The following is a 7,977-nucleotide window of genomic DNA, read 5'->3' as shown; positions in this document are numbered from 1 at the left end:
GGTGGGTAGAAACAATACACCCACTAGAAATTTTTTTACCAATAATTAACATATCCACTACTGAAAGCCCGGTTCAGGTGATCACTTATACCCTACCCCCAATGGTAGAAAAACACAGGGAAGGTTTTGGAAATAACACCTTACTGCTGATAATGAACATGACACATGCAATCCTGAAGAAAACAAACTGCTGGGTATGTGCCCATTTACCACAGCATGCTGGGAAAGGAATAGGTTGGTATGTGCAGCCATTACCATGAAGTTCTGCATGTAGTGCATCTTTAGGTGCAATGTTCTATGGGAAATGGAATAAGAGTAATAGGGGTCGATTAGACAGAACCAACATGGATGAGTTTGAGGAGATAATAATGAAGCCTGTGGGTTGTTCCATTTTCCATAAAGCACAAGTAATAGCCCCAGAGCCCACGAGGAAAAGTACACGGAAGATAACACAACAAAATAGACGAGATAGATTGTCCCCGCCAGAAAAAACATCTGTAATGACGTTTCGTGTAAGAACAGAAGGGGACAAAGATGCAATTCCCTTATCTTACACAGTGAATTATAGCCCAAGATCTGTCCCTTTTTGTCTCTTTTTCAGTCGGAACATATACTGGTTGTATGAATACAGTGGTACTAAAATGGGAAATAGAACCAGTATACGTAGGTGATCCAGTTTACTTTATATGTGGAGAGAAAGCATACTCTTGGTTGCCCAGAAACTGGGGAGGTACATGTTACCTGGGGCTACTGTTCCCAGGAGTATTCCTCTTAGAAACAGCAGCCATGGCCGGATTATCCAAAACTAGAGTCAAAAGGACTGACGAAGGTGTTTTAATAGCAACTGATGTAGCGAAATCATTCATTCCATTCTTAGGACAGATAGTGAACTCCTATAATATAAGGCAACTATCCAGAATCCTAAAGAATACAATAAACACAACAACAGATATATTATTTAACATGGTGTTGGAAGAAAGAGGAATCAGGTTAATAACGCTGCAAAATAGAATGGCTCTCAATGTGATCCTGGTTGATCGTGGGGGAATTTGCAAAATAGTGGCATCAGCATGTTGCGTTTATGTCGATGACTATTCCCTCACGATCTTTGAAGCAATAAAGAAAATGCACGTTCTAAGTTCTGAACTCCCCACTGGAGAAGGGAGCTGGGGAATAGGATCTTGGTTTTGGGGAATGTTACAATCTTGGGGATGGAAGTTGATCTCAATATTAGTAGTGGTGTTTGGAATATTCCTAACGTGCTGTTGTTGTATACATTGTCTACCCATAGTTTGCACTGAGGTAACTGAGGGATGTACGGAAGGATGTATGCATATGATGACAAAGAAAAAACAACCTCATGGTCGAACTGACCCAGTTGTAAATGAGATGAGAGCAGTAAAAGAGTTGATGGCAATAGATATTGATGAAGATGATGATGTTTACGATAGCATGCAAAATTCAGACATAAGTACTTCAGACTCATCATCACTAGAGGAGGTTTCAATAAATAGATGAGACGTTTGGCATACGGCCAAAGGAGGGTTTGTCAGTCTAGAAAAATGGATACCTATACTTTGTGACCGCAAACGTATTTTGGTGGCCGTGGGCCAACCGTCTCATGCATGATATGACAGAATATAGGTTTTCGAGTTTGCCAATGAACGGCCATTTTGATGTAACAAGAATTGCCATTTTGTTTTCTAACCACTGCTCATTGCTTTCTGTTCCTATTGCTTTGCAGTATATTTTCCGCTTACACTGCTCAACTGTAAAACATTGTTGTCTGGATGTGAAAAGGACAAGGCCGCAGGGCCAATAGGATAACAAGAGTTTGTTGAAACACAAACGTAGGCAGTGCCAGGAAGAATGCCCGGCTCCCTCCCGAATGTAGCCTTGAAGCAGAGCTGCAGGGCATTTAATCATTTCGCAGCTGCCAGCCAGTCTCGTTATATGGTAGAATATGTTAGAATGATACCGCTAAAGGCTTGAATAATGCTTTTCTTACGGCCCCCCTTTGCTGAGCCCGATAGAGCATGTCGGCTCCAAGGACACGAATAGCACCTAATAGATAGCAAGGTCCGGAATGCAACTCTTCCCCCCCGTATGAAGCTCGCTTCCAAGAACAGAAGCGCTATGTTCTATTCAACAACTGAAAGATGCCTTCGCACTCAGAAATTGCAATTTTTTACTAGAATAGATGTTTGAAGGTGTCATAGTTGTCGGAGATGTCCATCATCACATCAAGTTCAAAGAAACCCAATAAAAGGGGGGTGTTAAAAATGTCATAGCTGATTGTTTGATATGCATTTTGTATATATGTAACTGATGTACGTAATTCACTCTCTTGCGTCCCTCGAGGTCTAGAGATACACGTCCCGGGGCGTGAGACCGAGTTGGCCAACTGAGACTTTTGCTTTGCAATAAACCCTTGCTTTGGGAATACAACCTATTGTCTGGTGTTTCTATCGTGTGTGGTGACTCGCCTTGTTTCCATAGACATCAGGGTCCCCTAGCGGCCCCTTTCACCCGGTCCAGGTCCCGGTCCTCGACGCGCTCGAGACCGCGTGAACCTGTCTGTGAAGTCTTCGAGGTAGACATCGACGCCTGTGGCGCTGAGGTTGTCGACGGACTCTCTTGAGGCTCCACCTCCGAGGAAGTCGTCGATGCCGTCGGCGCCCAGGATGTCGAGGGACACACTCAGGGCTCCTCCCTCGAGTCCTGTGTCGACGCCGTCGATGCTGTCGGCGCCGCGTCTGTCATTGACGCCGATTCTCTCAACGTCGGCGCCGATTCACTCGACGCCCTCAACGCCTTTCGGGGCTGTGTCGACGGGGGTACCCCGTGGCTTGGGGGAACCACCTAGGAAGGCTCTGGCCAAGGTCAAGCATGGCTTTGGTTCCAGTTCTGTGCCTTCTTACCGCCATCTGGAATTCATTTCAGAGGTGGATGAGGGCTCTGATGATGGCATGGTGCCTGACACGGTGCCTGACGAGATTCTCTCGGGCCATAGCCAGTTTGAAGACCTGAGGCAGTCCCTGCATGATGCTAGTGGGCTGGACACCAGAGGTGGAGTTTTGTAGGCCTGAGCCTGGCACTCATGCCGATTCTTCGTACCGGCAACTTATGTCACGCGTCACTGAGTACTTAGGATGGTCTGCTCCCCCAGGGGAGTTTGTTCAGGATGACCTTACGGATATCCTCGACATTGGTCCACCAACTGACCCGGTACTGCCATTCCATATGGCTCTGCAAAGAAGGGTGGCAGCGGCTTGGACTGCTCTGGAGAGTCTCCCAGCAGTGAGCAAGTCTTTGCCGCGAAAATACCGCCCAGCCAGTAGTGACCCCTGCGACTTGTCCAAGCACCCTACTCCAGAGAGTTTGGTGGTGCAGGCGGCTAAGGCCCCGGCAAAGCAGGCGTCGTACCCTACCATCCCTCTTGATAGGGACGACAAGCGTTTTGACGGCTGGGCGAAGAAAGTATTTTCTGCAGGGGGTATGGCGCTTCAGTCGGCCAACTCCATTTGTGCCTTGTCTCGTTTCACGCACACTCTGTGGAACTGTGTTTCCTTGGCGGCTGAACATATTCCCGAAGGGGATGAACGGGATGGTTTCCTTGCCATGGTTCAGGATGGCAAGGATGCTATGTGAGAGGCCATTCAGTCGGGTTTGGACATGGCAGATTGCGTCAGCCGGTCCATGGCGGCGAGCACCGTGATACGCAGGTTTGCGCGGTTGCGGAAGTCGGGGTTTGCTCCTGATGTGCAGGCCCGGCTCCTCAACATGCCCTTTGACAGGGAACATCTTTTTGGCAGCAAGGCTGACGAGAGCCTTGAGAGGTTGCAGACCTCCAAAGCTGCAGCAAAGTCGTTGGGCGCTGCAGTTCGACAACCTCCGCCTTTTCATCCTAGGGGACAGCAATGGAGGGGAGGTTCCTTTCGTTATTACTCATCCTTTGGTAAAGCGAGAGGAGCTGCCAGTCAAAGGGGCAACTGTAGGAGTGCAGAGGTGGAAAACAGGGTACTCGAGGTGCCAAGGCCGCTCGGGCTGTTTCCTCTTTGCCCTCAGGCAACGCTGCAGCCGCTTCAGCTCAGTCATGAGGCCATGTCCCATGGTTCAACGGTTGGGGGAAGGCTGGCGCAGCATCTTGCAGAGTGGGGCGCCATTACTTCAGAAGTGTGGGTTCTGGAGATCATAACCCACGGCTACTGTCTTCCTTTCCGGCAGAGGCCTCAAGACAATCCACCGGGGAATCTCTCTTTGAAGAGTCTGGATCCGCTCCTTGCGAAGGACATTCAATCCTTGCTGGAGAAAGGTGCCATAGAACTGGTGCCTGTAACGGAGAGGAACAAGGGATGGTATTCCCCTTATTTTTTTATTTCCAGGAAAGACGGGGGATTAAGACCCATCATGGACTTGCGCGGTTTGAACAAACTCCTCAGGAAGGACAAGTTCAAGATGGTTCCTCTTTCTCAAGTCCTCCAGGCCCTTCAACTTCAGGACTGGTTGGTGTCTCTCGACCTCAAGGACGCTTATTTTCATCTGCCGATCCATCCGAAGCACAAGAAGTACCTGAGGTTTGCGGTTGGCGACTCGCACTTTCAGTTTCGGGTCCTGCCGTTCGGATTGACCTCCGCCCCGAGGGTCTTCACCAAGGTCATGGTAGTGGTGGCAGCGAACCTCAGGAAAGGAGGGATTCACGTCTACCCCTACCTGGACGATTGGTTGATCAGGGCGTGCTCTCCTGAGCAAGTCCTGGATCATCTGTCCATCACATGCCACTCCCTCCACAAGCTGGGCTTCTCCCTCAACTTAAAGAAGTCCCATTTGACACCATCTCAGAGGCTCCAGTACATCGGAGCAGTGCTCGACACGTCCCTGGGGCAGTGTTTTCCTCCCCAGGTGAGGGCTCATCACATTCAGCAGATGGTGCACAAGTTTCAACTTGCCCAGACTCTCCCAGCGTTCGAGTTCTTGAGACTGCTCAGCCTCATGGCATCCTGCATTCTTCTGGTGCCAGAGGCCAGGTTGCGGATGAGATCTTTGCAGTAGGCACTCAAGCTCCAGTGGTCTGTCCTCCGGCAGGATGTCGGACCCTCTTCAGGTGCCGTCTTCGGTCGCCCGGGACCTTCTGTGGTGGGCCGACGAAGGCAATGTGATGAGGGGGGCTCCATTTGGCTGCCAGTTGACAGTCAGCGGTCTTGGTCTTGGTCTCCGTCGGAGTCCAGACTCCATATCAATCTGTTGGAGCTGAGGGCCGTCTGCTTTTCTGCCATCTGTGCGAGGAAAGAATGTCCTGATCCTGACGGACAACACAGTGGCCATGCACTACCTCAACAAAAAGGGGGGGGGCAGGGTCACTTCCTCTGTGCAGGGAGGCGATGCAGCTCTGGGTCTGGGCAATCCAGCAGGAAGTTTCGATCTCGCAGTTCATCTGGCAGGAGACGAAAACGAGATGGCGGGCGCTCTGAGCAGGCAGAGCGCGATCTCTCACGAGTGGGAGTTGGCTCAGGAGATTCTCCTGGAGATCTTCACCCTTTGGGGGACCCCTCAAATGGATCTCTTCACCTCCAGTGTCAACCGGAAGTGCGAGAGGTTCTGCTTGCGGGAATTTCCTCCAAACGGAGCCTTAGGAGATGCGTTTGTGGTGGAGTGGTCATTCCCACTGTTGTATGCGTTTCCTCCAGTCCCCGTCATCCCGCAAGTACTGCGGAGGTTACGGAGGTTCCCGGATGATCCTCATTGCTACGGCGTGGGCCCGGAGGACGTGGTACCCGGATCTTCTCGACTTGTCCATCTGCCCTCCACGTTGTCTTCCCTACCGAGACGATCTGCTCTAATGGGAGGGGGGTCAGGTTCTCCATCCAGAGGTCCGGTCCTTCAACCTTCACGCTTGGTTTCTGAAAGGTTGAGTTATAAGTATTGGGACCTCCCTGAAGATGTGATGGAGGTGTTGCTTTCTGCCAGAAGGCCCGCAACAAAGTCCCTGTACCGTTGCCGTTGGAGGAAGTTCTGCGACTGGAGCAGGGTTAAGAATGTGGATCCTTTTGCATGTGAAATTCCCATGGTTCTGTCTTTTTTGCTTTCTTTGGTCCACAGGGGCCTTCAAGTGGGTACCATTAAAGGTTACCTGGCGGCGCTGTCCATATTTAAGCGCTCGTCTGAAGAGTGTTCCTATTTTAAAATTCCTTTGATTTCTCAGTTTCTGAAAGGGCTCACTAATGTGTTCCCTCCGCACCTTTCCAGGTGTCCGGTTAGGATTTGAACCTTGTTCTCAAGTTTCTGATGGGTGCTCCATTTGAGCCTTTGCATTCATGCCCTTTGAGACTGTTAACTCTGAAAACGATATTTTTAGTTGCGGTCACTTCCGCTCGCAAAGTGAGTGAGTTACAGGCACTTTCAGTTAAGCCACCCTTCACTGTGTTTCATAAGGACAGGGTTGTCCTTAGAGTTCGTCCTTCTTTTCTTCCGAAGGTGGTGTCGGAGTTTCATTTAGGCCAGAAGGTTGTTCTTCCGGCATTTTATCTTCCTCCACATCCTGGTAAGGAAGAGGAGAGGCTCCATAGGCTTGATCCTAGGAGAGCGTTAAGCTTTTATATTTCACGCATGTCCCGGGTCAGAGTGGACCATCAGCTCTTTATTGGTTATGCTGGAAAGCGTTTGGGACAGGCTGTGACGAAGCAGACTTTGTCTCGCTGGATTATTTTGGCTATCTCTGAGTGTTACCGCTTGGCGGGTAAGGACCCACCGGTCGGCTTACGGGCCCATTCTACCAGGGGTATGGCTGCCTCTACTGCCTGCAGAGGGGTGTTCCTATTCGCAACATCTGTGATGCAGCCACCTGGGCTTCGGTACATACTTTTGTACGTCACTATTCCCTCGATTCCATCCGCGGGCAGGATCTGGCCATTGGCAAGGCGGTCCTTTACTCCGCAATTTGATTGGGCATGCTAAATTTCTGTTTTCTAAATTCTTTTCCCACCTCCTTGCATTGGTACTGCTTTGTTAGCCTGTCATAGATATGGAATACGTCGGAGGACCCAATCCCCTCGAAGAACAAGTTACTCTTACCTGGTAACATTCTTTTGATGGGATGGTCCGACGACGTATTCCATATTGCTCCCTCCCTACCTTCCCCGCTACAGAATTTCTTATGCGATTGCAGCTTACGTTTCTGCAAGGCTTTGTGTGTCAGACTGGCAGAAGACTGGTGGCGCACGTTCTGGGAAAAAACTACAACAGAGGCTACGGGTGTCGTGCGTCCTACTTATAACATCCAGTGACGTCGGCCGTCGGAGGAGGTGTATCGACGTCATCGACGCAGACGCCGCAGATTTTCCGAAGCAGCACAGATATGGAATACGTCGTCGGACCATCCCATCGAAAGAACGTTACCAGGTAAGAGAGTAACTTGTTCTTTTATGCCAATGGAAGGCGACAGTTTAGGAGACAAGGGCTGCAGCATTACAGGGCACGTGTGACCATGACACGGTGCGGCATTCCTGTTTTTAATGAATGTTATACCCTTTCTCGACATCCCAGGAAGGGTACCTTGCTTGACTAAATGTTGAGACAATCAAAGCCTATTGAGGAAGGGGAGGGTAGGATATAAAAAGAAAATGTTATGCTGAAAGTTGCTCATCTGAACAGCGTAACAGCGACTTCGAGAATACACCAGATTTGCTATCCCAGTTAGATAGTAAGTTAAGTAGCAACACAGCTGAACAGAGCTACTTAAAAACCCTGCTCAGCCCTAACAGCCACAACAGCTCTTAAAGAAAGTGCTTGCTGAAATGCGCGCGCACTGCATAAACATGGTAATTTCTGAAATATTTTGCAAAAACTCTAACAGTGTACCCTATCTTGATTTACCTCTGCATGCAGAATATAATTTTTCCACAATGCAGGGTAACATTGTAATATTTTGACCCACTCTCCCTCATGGTTGTGTAACCTTTGGCAAGCATTTGAAACGTG

Source organism: Ambystoma mexicanum, chromosome 9 (assembly GCF_040938575.1).
Source record: "Ambystoma mexicanum isolate Mex_15411 chromosome 9, UKY_AmexF1_1, whole genome shotgun sequence".
Lineage (NCBI taxonomy): Eukaryota > Metazoa > Chordata > Amphibia > Caudata > Ambystomatidae > Ambystoma > Ambystoma mexicanum.
This window is presented reverse-complemented; position numbering follows the sequence as displayed.